Source organism: Taudactylus pleione, unplaced genomic scaffold (assembly GCF_031769625.1).
Source record: "Taudactylus pleione unplaced genomic scaffold, aTauple2 ptg000419l, whole genome shotgun sequence".
Taxonomy (NCBI): Eukaryota; Metazoa; Chordata; class Amphibia; order Anura; family Myobatrachidae; genus Taudactylus; species Taudactylus pleione.
Window position 1 is genome coordinate 1225073 of NW_028284821.1, and position 17737 is coordinate 1242809.

Here is a 17737-nt window from a genome sequence, read left to right on the forward strand (position 1 = left end):
CAGTGAAACATGGTGGTGTTAGCATCATGCTGTGGGGATGTTTTTCAGCAACAGGAACTGGGAAACTGATTTGAGTCAAGGGAAAGATGGATGGTGCTAAATACAGGGATACTTTTGAGCAAAGCCTGTATCAGTCTGCCTGTGATTTGAGACTGGGACGGAGGTTCACCTCCCAGCAGGACAATGACCCGAAGCATACTGCTAAAGCAACACTGTTCACAAGCGGAAACCATCCAACATGAAGGCGCTGGAGCAGTTTTGCCTCCTTGAGGAATGGGCAAAATTCCCAGGGGCAAGATGTGGCAAGCTCATAGAGACTCATCCAAAGCGACTTGCAGCTGTAATTGCCGCAAAAGGTGGCTTGACAAAGTAGTGACTTTAGGGTGGTGAATAGTTATGCACGCTGAAGTTTTCTGTTATGTTGTCCTAAATGTTATTTGATTCACAATATAAAAAAAAACACAACTTCACAGTTGTAGGTATGTTCTGTGAATGAAATTATGCACACCTTCAAACAATCCATTTTAATTCCAGGTTGTTACTTTAGGCTACAAAACATGAAAAATGTAAAGGGGGTGAATACTTTTGCAAGGCTCTGTATTAGGGGTGTGCACCGGCCACTTTTCGTGTTTTGTGTTTTGGTTTTGGATCTGGATCTTTCTTCGTGTTTTATATCTGGATTGGTTTTGCCAAAACCACCCTTCCGTGTTTTGGGTTCTGGGTTTTGTGTTTTGGATCTGGATTTTTTCTTAAAAAATAAAAAAAACCGCTAAAATCACATAAAATGGGCCTTTTTTTGTTCCTACGCTATTAATAACCCCAATAACATTAATTTCCACTCATTTCCACTCTATTCTGAACACCACACACTTCACAATATTGTTTTTAGGCCAAAAGGTTGCACCGAGGTAGCTGGATGACTATGCTAAGCAACACAAGTGGGCGGCACAAACACGTGGCCCATCTAGGAGTGGCACTGCAGTGGCAGACAGGAAGCCAATTAGCGTTATGGTGCCCATTGGACCGAGGTTACATAGGTGAGTATGTGTACATGTATGTGTGTGTGTATGTATGTTTAATAAACTTATACTGTCACGGTGTGTGTGTCCTGTGTTTTTTTTAAACATTTTTTTACAGGTGAACTACAGGTACTAGTGGGCCCTTAATGCCCTGCATGCTGGTACTTGTGGTTCTCCAAGTACCAGCATGCGGGGCAGGCTTGCTGGGACTTGCAGTTCTACTTGTAAAGACAATGTTTGATATTCTTTATTTACACCACACCACACAATCAACCCTCCATCCACCGCCACCAGGGGTGGCGGGGATAGCCCCGGGCTATCAGCCTGGGCCTGGGGTGCCCTGGAGAGGGTGACCCCTTTATTGGGGGGGTCCCCAGCTCTCCAGGGATCCCCGGCCTGGGCTGACTAGCGGTCAGGGCTGATGCTGCGGCTGGGATGCCCGGCGAAAGGGCTCCCCTGGCTGTGGCATCAGCCCCCCGCTAGAAAAAGTCCAGTGCTGGTTCTGGAACATACAGGGGAACCCTACTAATTTTTTTCCCCTGTATTTCCAGAACCAGGACCGGATCAGAGCCCAGAGCTGGTTGCACAGAAAACGGGGGACCCCTACGTCGTTTGTCCCCCGTATTTTGGCAACCAGCGCTGGTTCTGACTAGCCCGGTGCTGGTTGTGCTTAAGTACAGGGGACCCCTACGTCATTTGTCCCCTGTATTTAAGCACACCCAGCACTGGGTCACTACTGTGTCATTGAAATACACAGCAGCACAGACGGGTCTCACTGACCCATCTGTGCTCTGTGTCACTGTCAGTCACACAGATGCATGTAGCACGGATCTCACGAGTCCGTGCTATATGCAAATGAGCACCATAATGCTGATTGGCTGAGAGCCGTGACAGACGGCTCTGTCAGCCAATCAGCACTTTGCCCATTACAGGTAAAGGCATTTTTTTTAAAATGGCCGCTCGAGGCAAAACCTCGAGATCCGACAGCAGATCTCGAGGTTTTGCCTTGGGAGAGGGATCCGGGGCAGACAGGGAGATCAGAGCTTGGGCTAGGATCGCCCCGGATCCCCGAAGTTCGGGTGGGTTCGGTTCTCAGGGAACCGAACCCGCTCATCCCTACTCTGTATATAACTTAATGACTAGAACAAATTTAGTATGTTCATGCTACTCTGGCTTCACCAGGAACAATCTATTTTTGTTTCTAAGCTTAAGCAAATCTTATATATTTTTTTTTCTAGAAGATATATTTATTTGGAATCAACCGCCTACAGGTAACTGCTCCAGGGAAAGTCTACAACACCCATTCAGATGGAGGACCCAGCAGGAACTGCCATAACCGTTTCCTGGCTGGCGGGTCATGAAACGGAGAGCCACAACACGGGGTGACCTGCTGATAGAGTCCCTAGGCTGTGGCATTACACCCCGGCTGGATTTGAGTTCGGTGCTGGTTTTAAAAATAGGGTGACCCCTACACAATTTTTTTACCCCTTTTTTTAAAACCAATACAGACTCAGCAGCCCAGTGCTAGTTCCTAAAATGCTACTCCTTTTTTACCTTGTCTTTTAGGAACCAGGACTGGCTGAGCAGTCCGGGGCTGGTTATGCTTCTTTTTTTTTGGAGGGGGGGGGCCCTATGTAATTTTTTTTTCAATATTAACCTTTTTTTACAGGTAGAACACACAAGCAGCCTTTACATATCTCACTGACATGTGCAGGCTGCTTGTTCGGGAGAGTTTGGCAGAGACAAAACACTGCAATCTCGGGTGAGTAATCTCTATCTAAACTTGCTACTTGGGGGGAGATATCTCGATCTGCTTCACCATCGGCCAACTCGGTCACAGCTAAACTCGCTTCTTAGTAAATTTGTGAGTTTCCGAAGCATCACATTTCCCAAGTTTTGGTGATGCAAATCAAATTGAAAAAAAAAAATCTCGATTAGGCTCAATTCTTAAGGTGGGTACACATTATACAGATCACTCGATCTGCAGATACAGCTGCAGATGATGGTTGTTCGTACACACTGAACAACCATCATCTGTGCCTGCCCGCAAGTCCCGCGACCAGGGGGTGTGTCCCGGTGTGCAGGGGGGGGGGTGTCCCGCCCCTCTCCTCACTGCTGCAGCTTTTTGTGTACGGGCGGTCTACCGACCACCCGTATACACCTGCTGATGGACAGATATGTCTGCAGACATATCTGTCCATCGGCTGCGCAGCACAGCCAATGCGATATGTCGGTGAACGCCGAAATTCACTAAGATATGGTGGGTACACACTCCCTGACGGGCAGCAGATACATTGGCTGATCAATTGATCGGCCAATGTATCTGTCAGTGTGTACCCAGCTTTAGTAAATTTGCCCCTTAAGAATAAAATAAATAATAGAAACTGGGGGCTTCCCTGTCTGAAGAAGCAGATAGCTGCTAAAATAGACACACACCCTTTCACAGGATTACAGAAAAACCTTCAGTAGCCCTTTAAAAATAGGGCACTCTGGAATTCCGCTCAATTGAAACCAAATCTGTATTATGTATACTTTAGATTCATGTCCATTGTCCATAATCTTTTGCAGCCTCCTCTGTCAATATATTAGCAAAGTGCAAGTGTGAATGGTGTAAATTACAAAATATAAGATTATTACATTCCCTCTTGGTGACCAAATGCAAATATAAGTATAATTTATTTCTATTGTGGCAGCAGCACAATTTCAATTATTCTCAAAAGGAGTTAAGGTTATCCGATGTCCTTGAAATAAATACTTTAATAGTCCTGTACAAAGGGTGTGGTGTCTCTTTTATTAGTCACTATTCAGGAGAAGCTGTGTAAAGTGCAAGTGCATGGATCACCAATTACTTACTACAGGGTTTATGAGTTATTTAATTGGAAATTGCTGCACAGTATTTATAGACATCTGACTAATCTCTATAATATACTGCAGTGCACGTGAATTATTATATGGATATATTCTATCTTGTACGTTTCCCCTGCATTATAATTGAAAATACATTTTCATCGCCTTCATAGTTAATGCTTCATTTAAGCCATATTCATAAAACCCTGTAACAATGGACGATGGGTGACGGCATCGGCAAGTGCATACACACTTGCCGATGCCGGCAATGATGAACGACGGCGGGGGTTGGGGGGGAGCGGGGCCATGCTGCATTCGGTAGCATGGCATCACTATCTATGCCCAGATTAGACTGCATGTACAGACTACTGGGGATATCTCTAATGACCCGCGGGAGCGCGCATAGTTCATCGGTAAGTGCATACACACTGGGCGATTTGAACGATACTGGGCGATTTGAACGATATATCGTTCAAAGATATCGTTATCGCTCAAAAGAATCGTCCAGTGTGTACGGGGCTTTAGTGTAGTCACTGAGTTTGAGTAATAACTGCATTTGCTGTCAGCATTCAAGTAGATAATTATATCAGATTAATATGCAGCTGTATGCAGAGATGCGGAGTGCAGGGGATCTCCCCCTTATGTATTCTGACACTGGCGTCCTGTACCCAAGGAGAGACTGGACAGGTCATACAGTATGTGACATATTAACACCCATCTACTAAATAGGTTTGATTGTTGACTATAAATAAATAACTACTTTAGCATTAGGATTGCTGCTAGTGGAAGATTTTTCAAACCTGCATAACAGAAGCATTTTAAGAATAAAATAAATAAATCCAGAACATCTAATCTCTATGGCAATGTTGCATGGCTATAATAAACTATTATATGTTCAAAACAAGATGTAATGATAATGTGCTTGTAATGCTTTGCAGTGGAAATCCACAGTCCAGGCTGTTTCAGGCGCAAATATTGGAACGGACAGGGCTATCAGTGTTTGCTGTGAATAAAGCACAAAGTCAAAAATGGGAGACAGAAAATAACTTGTCTGTGTCTTAATATTCAAAGCATCAGTGATATGACTTACAAAGCTTCCTCGGCAATTCAGAGAACTTATATTTTTCAGGCTTTTCTATTAATGCTTGTTACGGATTCAGTAAACTGTTCTCTTTCTGTAGGGGGTCCGAATGTAATCGGAAGTGAAAGGCAAATTTTCAGAAGATTATTCAGCTTACTACTGTATATTGTATATTTAAAGTGCACCTATTATCTATCATACATAAATATGATAAAATGCCCCGGCCTACATGATCAGAGCATAAAATACTCCAATAACATACTCATCTTCTCCTGCAGACAGCTGCAAACTCCCTCTCTCCTCCCCGGGGACAAGCTTTCATCCAGCTTTGCTGCGGCGAACTGGGGCACAGGAAGGAGAGAGAGAGGCTGCAGCCACCTGAAGGAGGTGTGTGTGTTACGAGGGCGTACCTTGATTGTCCCCCCCTCCCCCGTAATCCGCCACACTTCCATACAGGATTCAATTGGGGCTGCGATCACAAATCTGTGAGTCCAGAGGTACCATAAGTGCGACACACTGCAGCACTTACTAGGGGCTGCAAGTAATTCATGGGGTATTGAATTGAACCCTAAAGGTCCTAAATTATTGTCCCTACTAAGGTACTATACATTACTATGTAAATAAAGGACCTAGGGGCCCATTTATCAAAGGGAATTTGAGGTAAATTCCCCGAAAACACCTGTTTGCGGGGGTTTACCTCAAATACTAAGTATCCCCCGGATGTATGAAGGAGGGACCGCAGCAGGTATCAGAGATACCTGCTGCCATCCCTCCATTGCCGCTGGCAGCCGCCTCCCCCATAGGTTTCTATGGGGGATGCGATGCTGACAAATGTATCAATATCGGGAATGCGAAGCATTCCCGATATTGGCACTAGCAGCTAATGCCATCTGAAGATAGCATTAGCCGCTGTATCCTATGGGGACTTACCGCATTGTCAGCCGGTGGAGGGATCTCCCCGATCCCTCCGCCGGCAATGGGCGCCGCTCAGGTGCAGTCCGCTGGACTGCGCTGCAGCTTCCGGCCACATCGCAGGAGCCCGTCACCCTGCATTTGTCGGATCATACATTCGGCCGCTATGATCGCATTTTGCAATGCAATCAAGGGCGGTACTGCATGCCCTGATCGCATTGCAAAATGCGATCATTAATAAATGGGCCCCCTAAAGACTAGAGAAAAAAAACAGATTTGTCAATAATCTAAATAATAATAGATAGTGACCTGTCCTTTCTCCGACATACACAATGGGAGCGGCAACACACACCCAAAAGGAATAGCGCACAATATTTTTCTTTTAGTTCAAATCGCATCACAGATGCAGCAACAAAAACCACTCACAATGTACCAGAGACACTAGGCTGCGACTTTAATGGCAAAGGAATTGGTTTTACAAATGAACGGAACTTGGCGTGAGAAAAAGCCGCGGTCGCTAGCATCAGGGTCCTTTTCAATTTTACACAGATTCTGATTCATTCGCACACAGATGGACAAATGTCACATCAATTTTATCAGAGTAAGCTAGCAATGTCGTTTTGCTGCTCCCAGGTGTTTTATCTATGCAAATAAGAAGTACACCAATCAGATCCTACTTAACATTTAACTAACCTTCTAGAAGATAATAGCTAGAATCTGATTGGTTGCTATGGGCAACATTTCCACTTCTAAAAACTGAATCAGTGTTCTTATACAGTAATCCTTTTCTGTAAGCACAAATAATAATGTCATCAGGTTGTCACAAACAGCACTCAACCTCACAGCCGCAGACTCCATTACTTGCTTCCCCAGACGTGGTCCTGACTGCATAAGGGGCTCTCTGGTCATCCTGTCATGTGCACCTGGCCGCGGCTTCTGCTCACCCTCTCTTTTCTCGGTCAGTGTGTCCCTGGCATCCGACATGTAACAGCTCCCGCCGACTGCTGGGCATAGCCATGGTCAGGTGGTCACTGCACCAATCGCAAGCCAGGACTCGCTTACCTGACGCTGGCAGCTGTCACGACTGCCGACACTTGAGGCTCCTGGGAGGAGGCAGGCCTACTAGGTACAATAAACTGGGGTGGCTTTAGGAATGACCTTTCCATGAAATCTCGGTAGCACGGAATAAAAGTAAATACAATTTATTCACAGGAGAAATATAATAACAACGTCTCACACAAAGTCTCAACAACACAGAGGTTCACATAAGCAATAATGAGTATAGGAGAAAACCCCCCATATAGTCTTTAACACAGAAAGGTTAATATGGTAGGGAACCCCGAGTCCAGTATGAGGCTAACACCTCAGGATGGTATAGAGGAGCTTCACCTGGGAGAAACCCTGTAGTGATGGAGATCCGGAGCAGAGTGAGCCCTGTGATGCAGTGAAAGATGGAGCAGGGTTGAGCCCTGTGATGCGATGAGGTCAGAGCAGGGTTGAGCCCTGTGATGCGATGAAGTCGGGGCAGGGTTGAGCCCTGTGATGCAGTGAGGTCGGAGCAGGGTTGAGCCCTGTGATGCAGTGAGGTTGAAGCAGGGTTGGGCCCTGTGATGCGATGAGGTTGAAGCAGGGTTGGGCCCTGTGATGCGATGAGGTTGAAGCAGGGTTGGGCCCTGTGATGCGGTGAGGTTCCGGAACAGGGTTGAACCCTGCGGTGTAACTAGAATCCGGGAAGGGGTTGAGCCCCGCGATGCGGTGATGATAACTGTAACAGTGCAGTTGACAACTGTAACGAAGATGGATTCGATGTCCACAGGAGTAAGAGACAACAGGCAAAGTTAATAGTGCAGCAAAAGGTGAAACCACAGCAGTGGAGCAGAAAGCAATACTTAGGCAATGAGCTCTGTAGTGTGGCTGGTAACTGGCATCAGACGTTTAGCTGGAACATGAGCGGAAATTTAGCAAAGTCCACAGCAACCCACAGGCACAGCAGGGATCTGGCAGGAGCCCAAGAAAGACCTGAAAGTTGCACAGACACAGACACAGTTAGTAACAGGCTTTATACTAGAGGTCTGTGATCCATAGGAAGTTCAGAACATGTGACCCAAATGGAATCAGGTTTAAAATAATGAGCAATCTCGGAATTCCACAACCTGACAACACCTTGGAAACAGATGATCACTTTAACTCTATATCCCCTGTATGTGAAGAACGCCAGCAAGCAGGATAGCTCCTTCAATGACCACAAAGGAACTTTGGAAAAAGTAATCTATCTTTATGTACTAAAATAGTTGCAGTCCTGACAGCAGCTAATCCCCAGCCGCCCTCTACTATTAAAAGTCTCCCTGGGAAATCACCAATTGCCAGTTCAATGTTGTCCACAGTGTAAGCTGTGTCCACAGACTCTGTGCTTCTCAGCATGTAAACTGTGAATCTGCTAGTGAATATCTAGCATTCTATTGTCTATCTGGCAATTCAATTCCAGCCCGGATTCCATCAATTCTGGTTCCATTCCAGGTATCAAAAATTCCAGTTCAAGCCCAGATTCCAGCAATTCCGATTCTAGCCTGAATTCCTGCTAATCTGGTTCCATTCCAGGTAACAGCAATTCCCGTTCCGGCCTGGATTCCAGCAATTCCGTTCCGGCCCAGATTCCAGTTATCCCTCATATCCTGTTTTTGCAGTTCCAATACATTAGTAGAAACTTCATAAGGCCACCCAGCTCTCGACATAAAGCCTCCAATCCATCTCCAACCCCAAAATTCCAGTCCATAAAAACAAACACCTACATTTGTGACATATGTGAGCCAAAGATTTCACTGTCAGGCAGTCTGCATTCAGATACACGTGTACACATAATTACGGTATAAATAGCAACTAAGCACAAAAGCAGACTTAGGCCCTCATTCAGAGCCGTACGCTCTGAGCAGAGCGCACGCTCTGAATGAGGGCCGGCCTCCATGAAAATGGAGCGTCCTCCTGGACGCTCGTATAGCTGTGGGTCACCACCCACAGGCTATACGAGCGTGCATTTTGATGGCCGCGATGGTCGAGACCATCGCGACCATCGAAATTGCGAGCCGGAGCCTGCGGTTGAGGTTTTCAACCGCAAGCTCCGGAGTGATTTTGGCTCTATCAGAGCCAAAATCACTCCCACTGACATCACTAGTGATGTCAGTGGGCCGGCTTTTGACGGGAGGCGTTCCCGTGGGAACGCCCCCGTCAGGGAGGCACGCCCCCGGCACGCCTACCAAAGGGGGCGTGCTGTCAATCAACATTGACAGCACGCCCCCTTTGATCGGACACAACGAGCGAAGGACTTTCCTTCGCTCGTCGCGTCTGGTGCATGCGCACGACGGAGCTCCCTCCGTCGTGCACATGCTCAGTCCAGAACATCGACCCACTTGCGAGCGGACAGCCGCTCGCGAGTGGGTCTGAATCAGGCCCTTAGTCACCATCCCGGCGCAGATAATGCCAGTGGACAGAATCCTGATGCCTGAATCCCAACGGCTGTGATCGTGAAGGTATTAGTGTTAGGTTTAGGGGTAAAGTTAGAATACTTACATGCATGCATCGGGATTTCCACCATCGGCATTATGCTGCCAGGAGTCTGACCGTCAGCATTATCAGTGCCAGGATCTTGTACCCAACCCATATATGTTATGATTTAGTAATTTCAGTTAGCACAGAAGCCAAATAAAAATGTTTAGGAGTGATCAATCAGCATAGGGAGTCACATAAAGTTTAAAGCAAAGAGAGAAAGATGCTTGCCCCAAATTTTCCTGAAAAAAAAAAAAAAGGCATTGCTTCTCTCTCAACACAAGGGCCACCTGAGACATTGGACAGCCTTGGCTGCTGGAGGCATGGCCTCTGGAGGGGGGGTGTATGTAGCATTTGTGCACACTGCAGAGACACCCCAGTGCATGCACCAGGGGGCAGAGTTGAGGCATTACAAGGTGTCATGAATGATAACCCCTCCCCTGCACTACTGGGCTCTACAAAGACCAGAATAATCTGTCCCTCCTCTAGGTGTCACTTCCAACATAAGGTTCTGGCGCTGGTGATTTTTTTTCTTATGGGATCATTAACTTGGTGTTAATTAACTTTATTGTGGTAGAATAGGGCTGTGTCCCTCTGGCACAGTGTCAGGCATTGGTAGACTAAGGGGTCTATTTACTAAGAAGTGTTAGGAGACAGAATGAAAAGTGATTAGGTGCCAGCCAATCAGCTCCCAACTGTCATTTTTCAAACACAGCCTGTGAGATGACAGTTGGGAGCTGATTGGCTGGCACCATATTACTTTTCACTCTGTCTCCTAACACTGCTTAGTAAATAGACCCCTCAATCTCTTGGTGCATTCCGGCTGTATTGGCTGCATGTGATGGTTCAACACCCTGGTAATGTACTTTATAATGGTGCTCCCATTGTGATGATCATAACCTGTCTATGCTGCTTTCATTTGTACGCATTGCCCATTACAGGTTCACTTGCTATTACTTGGGGGGTTTGCCCCTATTGACTGAGGCCCTCCCTACTCGTGGGCTGACTTTTGCCTAAGTATTGGACTTTGAATGACCTCCTCCATGAGACCTTTCCTTAGCCTTCTCTGTATATGTACTTTGCTGCTCTTGATTCCCAGAAATAAATAACATTGAAAGTGAACTCCGTATTCAATGAATCATCAATATTTGGTTATTAAATATTATGTCTTTAAGTACACAAAGGTTCAGTGCTGCAAATATTGTGCTTTCCAAGTTTTCGTAATGCTTTAGAAAGTAATCATAGTTTTATGTTTTGTACTTGCTTTGTCATGCTTCATTTGCACCGTACAGAGATTAATTTTCAGCTAAACTCGCCTCTCTGATTAGTTGACTTTATATCTCTTTTATTTCTTCATTAAGGTTTAAGACATCATGAAAGGTCACCAAAATTATTTTGAAATTGAAAAATAAAATGCCTGGCTTGCTCCAATGGTTTCATCAATCATGTATTCACAAATTTATTTGAAAATAGCAAAGGTGCCACCTGCAACGCATTGTGTTTGGATCAGTTACAGCCTCAGAGACTTATACAAACACAATGCTGAACACCTAATACACTAGCAAACAGAATCTATTATACATATCAAACGTGAAATGTCAGCACAAGCTCACAGGTTGCAGTCCAATAAACCACTTTATGGTGCACTTTGTCTTTAGGTGTTGCATAATGGGCATTCAACAGAATAAGATTTGAATTATGACCTTTGGTTGGGGTCCTTGGCTGTCAGCGGTGTCAGTGAAACCTGGGCAAGGATTGAAACTTCTGGTTCGAGAAGGTACTGAATGTTTTGAATGTGAATTGTTACGCAATGTAGCACTGGTTGGATTTGCCAGCAGTGAAAACTCCCTCCTCTCACAGCTTGGGGTTAAATGAAATCTAATTATGATGTGAGCCCTCCATGGTGGGAGACCTTCACTGAAAAAGTAAATAGGATGTTTTAGGCCAATACCATAACTGCAACTCATGGCTACAAATAAAATAGAATATATGATGCCATAGTACTCTGTGGGGCCTATACATTAAACCTAAACATTTGATGGAGATAATTAGGTTTAGAACTCTCATGGAGTTCTAGCTAATTATAGGTGGAATTCATCATTCCACCTCTCCATAAGTATCTATTCCGAAAAGCTGTCATTTTTGCGATGACAGCTTTTCGGGAAATAGATACTTTTCCCTGCCTACACTACCTTATCGCATCTGGAAACAGTGCTGCGCATGCACTGTTACATCTGTAAAACCAGCGCATGCGCAGCACTGCCTACAGATGCGTTAAGTTTGTGTACCCCCCCGACCCCTCCCCCCCCCCGACTTACCTGTCCGCGCAGCAGCCTCCGGCTCCGTCCTGCTGGTCTGTCATGTGGTTTCCCAGCAGACCACATGACAGATTAGAAAAAAATATTTTTTTTTTCTTTTTCTAAACTTTCTTGTGCTCTGCTGGGGAGCACACATGTCCGACCAGCCTCCACAGCCTGAGGACGGAGCAGAGCGCCGGAGGGACTCGTCGGGGGACCTGCACACGCGGATACAGGTAAGTCGATTCTGCTATTCGCCACCTCACAGTGGCGAATAGTAATTTCATCAAATTCTGAAAATTCATAATTTTCGGAATTTGATGAATACTACAATTTCCACATCCCCATACTAATGTATGGGGAGTGTGGAAATTAACGCAGGGGAACTTAGCAAGGAGATATCTGTGATATCTCCTGTGCTAAGTCTGTTCATGAATACCAAAATAACGTTATTTAAGGAAAATGTCCTTAAAAACGTTATTTTAGTGTTGATGAATAGGCCCCATATGTATCAAAGCTTGATGTGAGTTAAAATTGTGAAATATGTATCACCAACCAATCAGCTTCTAACTTACATTTTGCAGGCTGTGTTTAAGAAATGATTGGTTGGTGATATATATTTCACAATCATTTCTTAAACACAGCCTGCAAAATGTAAGTTAGAAGCTGATTGGTTGGTGATATATATCACACAGTTTTATCTCACATCAAGCTTTGATATATATGTCCCTATGAATTAACCTCTGGAGATCAGTATGATTCACAGGTTCTCAAACTCGGTCCTCAGGACCCCAAACAATGCACGTTTCCAGGACTCCTCACAGAATCACAAGTGAAATAATTAACTCCACCTGTAGAACTTTAAAATGTGTCAATGAGTAATGAACACATCTGTGCACTTGCTAGGTGACCTGGAAAACGTGAACTGTGTGTGGGGTCCTGAGGACCGAGTTTGAGTACCTCCGGTATACAGTATAATATAAGTGGCTACTAGTGTCATAACTTACTACATGGTGTAAGGCAGGGGTTCCCAACCACGGTCCTCAAGGCACACTAACAGTTCAGGTTTTAGGGACAGCCATACTTGAGCACAAGTGACTTAATTAGTACCTCAGTTATTTTGATTTAACCATCTGTGCACAATCATGGATATAACTAAAACCAGGACTGTTAGTGTGCCTTGAGGACCGAGGTTGGGAATCACTGGTGTAAGGAATAGATTACATGAGCAGTGCTGCATTCCCCTGAAACAGTCTTAGGGGCCTATCTATCAAAGCTTGATGAGAGATAATATTGTGAAAGAAAAAGTATTAACCAATCAGCTCCTAACTGTAATTTTTCAAACACAGCCTATAATATGTAAGTTAGAAGCTGATTGGTTGGTGATTTATATCTAACAATTTTATCTCACAATTGTATCTCTCATCAAGCTTTAATACATAGGGCCCTAAATCAATTATAGAATGGCTGGAAGAAGCAAATTATGTAGTGGCTCTCAGATTTCACCAACAGCGAGCATGCAATGTTTATCCATTGGCACACGCCAAAACTGACTTAAGGTGCATACACACACAATGATTTTTTGAACGATTATCGTTAAACGATATCGTTTAACGATAATCGTTTGTAAAAATCATTCACTTTCTGAGTCAAACGATGAACGATTTTCGTTCATGCGCGTTCAGGTTTGGAGTTTGTAGTTCAGTCAGACTCAACGATTTTCAGTAAGGGAATATTCAAAAATTGTTTGTAGTTCTAAAAAATCGTTCATTACATTTAAATGAACATAGGGCCTGATTCAGAGCCGGACGCTATTTGCGCTCGCTCGTTAAGAAAATAGGGGTGGCTATTCAAATGAACCGTTCGCTATTTGCGGTCTGTTCACGCCTCTAGGTCTGAACGAGCGAACAAAACTTGCGGTCGTTTTTTAAAAAAATAGGCCCCCTGGCTGCTCGCATCCTACGTCATGTCCGCTATTTATTAGATTAATCGAGTACATTGACCAGGGTATGAACTGCTCGCTATTCTTGTGGTTGGTTTTTGCTACCACAATTTTGCGAGCAGTTTTGGCTATAAAACAACCCAGTGACGTGGTCAATGACGCTGCTGTATTAATTATGCACACCCTTAAAACGCCCGTTTTGACCTTTAAGCACGCCTGCGTTCGGATCTCCACTCCCCGTTTTCAAGTACCTTCCCCTGTTACCACCCACATACGCCTCATTCTGTCACTCAAATTATCAGGCATTCGCTATTTTGCGAGCACATGAATTTCGACCGCACTGACTGGTTAGCGCATGCGTATAACGATCCGTACGCATGCGCAGTTGGGCAAACATTGCTCGGAGCGAACGAGCGGCCGCTTACGAGCGTCTCTGAATCAGGCCCATAGTAAATGAACAACTTTAGTAAACGATTTTAGTTCATTTTTTCAAGGTAGAAAATCGTTTACTAAAATCGTTCATTAACTAAATCGTTGTGTGTGTATGCAGACTATGCACCTTTAGGAGTATATTTACTAAAGTGCAGGTTTTTAGAAGTTCTTGCCCATAGCAACTAATCAGATTCTACTTAGCATTTATCTAGCACCTTCTGGAAGATAATAGTTAGAATCTATTTGGTTGCATAAAAAAAGCCGCATAAAAAAAAGCCAATACTCTTTAGTGATGATACTTTAAAACATCTAGGTGGGGGGAGATGTCCTGCTTTTGGAACAAAGGAGTCTCCATATCCATCAAATTGCTATTAATGCATAGGAAAGGTGTAACTTGCTATAAAGCATTCTCTACTACTACATGTCATTGCAGTCAGCACTGGGTAGTGGAAATAGATGGTTACAGGTAAAGATAACTTGCTACCACAAATTTTTTATGGATTGGAGGTGCTCAACATTTTTAAACTCATGTTCTGTGAGTACCCAGATCAACCATGAAAATCTGGACATCTTATTATAATTATAAACACCCTGACAGCATATGTTATACCACTTTTACACCTAAATTCCATGTCTGACCCGGAGTTGGAACAGGGTTCCAATCCGGATTAGACCTGGAATTTAGCCGACGCCGACACAGGACATTCCCGAGTCGGCGCCTTTCACACCGGAGTCGGGTATGCATAGACCTGGCTTTTCCTGCGTTGAAGTGGATGCATGGAGATGACGGCTGGCATGCGGCGCACTCCAGGTCATTGTGACCCAGAGTGCGCCGTTCACACTGCAGGGTTTCACGGGTTACTCCCGTGTTAAACCCTGCTAGTTACCTGGGTTGGATTGCCTGTCACTCCACCCGGTGATCCAACCCTCTCCCCTTTTACACCAAGGAGCTGTCTGGGTTAACCCTGCAATAACCCGGGTTTTAGCTCCAGTGTAAAAGAAGTATAAGATTGAAACCCAAATGCTGATAACCACTTATCATTAATAAAGAACTTGCAGTATCTAAAATAATGAAATGGACAATGATGTGGATTTAAAATATTCTAAAAAATAATTATGGTGGCAGAAACAAAGAACGGCGAGGTGATCAGTGATAAAGGGGGAGATGTATCAAAGCTTGGAGTGAGATAAAGTGTAGAGAGATAAAGTACCAACCAATCATTTTACAGGCTGTGTGGTCTATGCCTATCTATCTAAAGCTGGACATACACGCTACTATCTAAAGCTGGGCATACATGCTACTATCTAAAGCTGGGCATACATGCTACTATCTAAAGCTGGGCATACACGCCCGATATCTGTGGATCACCCCGATAATTGTAGCCTGTGTGCGGATGACCGAGGGTTAAAAATTGCTTGGTTGGGCATGCTGTATCGACCAGCATGCCCGTCCAATGCGATATTTGTGAGTTAAAACGTCGGCCGCATCGAGCAGTGTATGCCCAGCCACGGCCGACAGACAGACATTTCCTGTGTTCCTTCCCATAGAATTAACAGGGAAATGTCTCCTTACCCAGGGGCGGAGCGCAGATGTCTGGGCTAATACACTGTGAGATATCTGCGGGCCGACAGACATTTTATCTGGCCGTGTATACCCAGCATAAGCCTTAGAGAGAGGTAAAGTCGACAGAGACAAAGTCCCAACCAATCAGCTCCTGTCATTTTTCAAACACAGCCTATAACATGATAGTTAGGAACTGATTGGTTGGTACTATATCTCAATTCACATTATCTCTCTCCAAGGCTTAATACATAGACCCCTATGTTTGAAAAATTACATTTAGCAGTTAATTGGTTTTACTTTATTTCTCTCCACTTTGTCTCTTTCCAAGGTCTCTTTCATTCCTCTAAACGTCTTACTTTATTATTATTATTATTATTATTATTATTATTATTATTACATTTTATTTATAAGGCGCCACAGCGCCGTACATATGGTAACAGTAGGACAGTACAGGGTACACTGAACATCACATTACAATACAGTAACTCGAAACAGAAACAGAGCGCAAGTAAAGGCTCCCATACATCAGAGATTGATTGCAGCAATCGTGCAATTTGCAATCGATTGTGTATAAAAATCTTTCCCTTTTTCAATCAATTGTGGCAATTCTGCAATCGATTGAAAAAGGGAAAGATTTTTATACACAATCTATTGCTGATGTATGGGGGCCTTAACAGTTAGCACCATAATTCTCAGTACACAATACATCTGGGAAGCAAGGTGAGTGAAGGAGTAATCGGCGAGGGGTGGAACTTGTCTCCAATAGTGAAGGCACAACTAGCATGGGGTAGAGCCGCTGGAAGAGACAAACAGCTATGAGTGAGAGGCATTCCAGGCTAAAAGGCCAATGAGTAGGTGAATCGATATATCTATAGCATGTCAGTTACCTGATAGCTATTTATCCTTGCGCTTATATGTTTATTATTGTCAAACTACATGCTGCTAATCCGATTAGCCAGTACCAGCTGGCTCGATTTAACTACAAAGAAAAAAAAACTCAAACAATGGATTGCGCCTATATGTGGATTTTATATATAAGATAGTATACTGTATTCTGTTTCACTTGACTCAAATTCAATTCAACAAGGCTTCTCTCAATAAAAATACATATTTAATAGACACAGACACTTAACATATCTAAAACACACATATCATGTAGCAAGTATGCAAATGTATTGTAATAAAAAATTTTTTTTACATGAAAATAGCTTGAAATAATACCATTTTGGCTGCAATATTCAATTTAGTAGTATTAGTAAATAGTTACCCATAAAAGTCCAAGTCTGTCAACTTACAAATCAGTGAGGCTAATTACAGTCTCCTGAGTGTTTGAGAGATAGATACAAAGGACCTCATTCAGAGTCGGTCGTTGCGGCCGCTCGGTCGTAAGGGAAAAGGGGCCGGTTATGCAAATGAGGCGCTCGCAAGTTGCGTCGTTAAGATGGGATCGTTAACTGGACGAGCGAGGGGAGGATGCGGCTGTAAGACTAAAAACACGCCCCCTTCTCGTTCACAATATACGTAATCTCCGGGCATATAAGGATTAATTGAGACCATCGGGAACCATCGGAACTGGTCGTAGAGCTTAACGTTGACCATACCCTCTCTTAAGCACTACGATCAAGTCAGTGTAAAAACCTCCCATGTCACATGTGCCATGACTCTACTTAGTTAATTATGCACTCCCATAAAACGCCGTTTACGTAGTCAGGCACGCCTGCGTTCGGATCTTCACTCCCCTGTTCACAAGCACCTTCCCCTGTTACCACTCACAAACGCCTCATCCTTTCACTCAAACTAATGACCTGGCCAAGTTGAAGGAGAGAGAAATTTCCGATCGCAACAGCTAGTTTGTGCACGTGCATTGCAAAACTTACGCATGCGCTGTTTTGCGAACATCGCTGGGTACGACCGAGCGCCCGCTTACGACCGACTCTGAATGAGGTCCAATGTGCTCACCGGCAAGTTGAGATAGTTACTTTGTGTCTAACCTGTATACATGGGTTCAGATCACAAAGTTCTGAATGCGGTGTGTTATCTCAGGGCATGGTTCAGTAGTGCATTGCTGATTGCAGATTCCCGATGTTCGGGAATCTGTGCAGG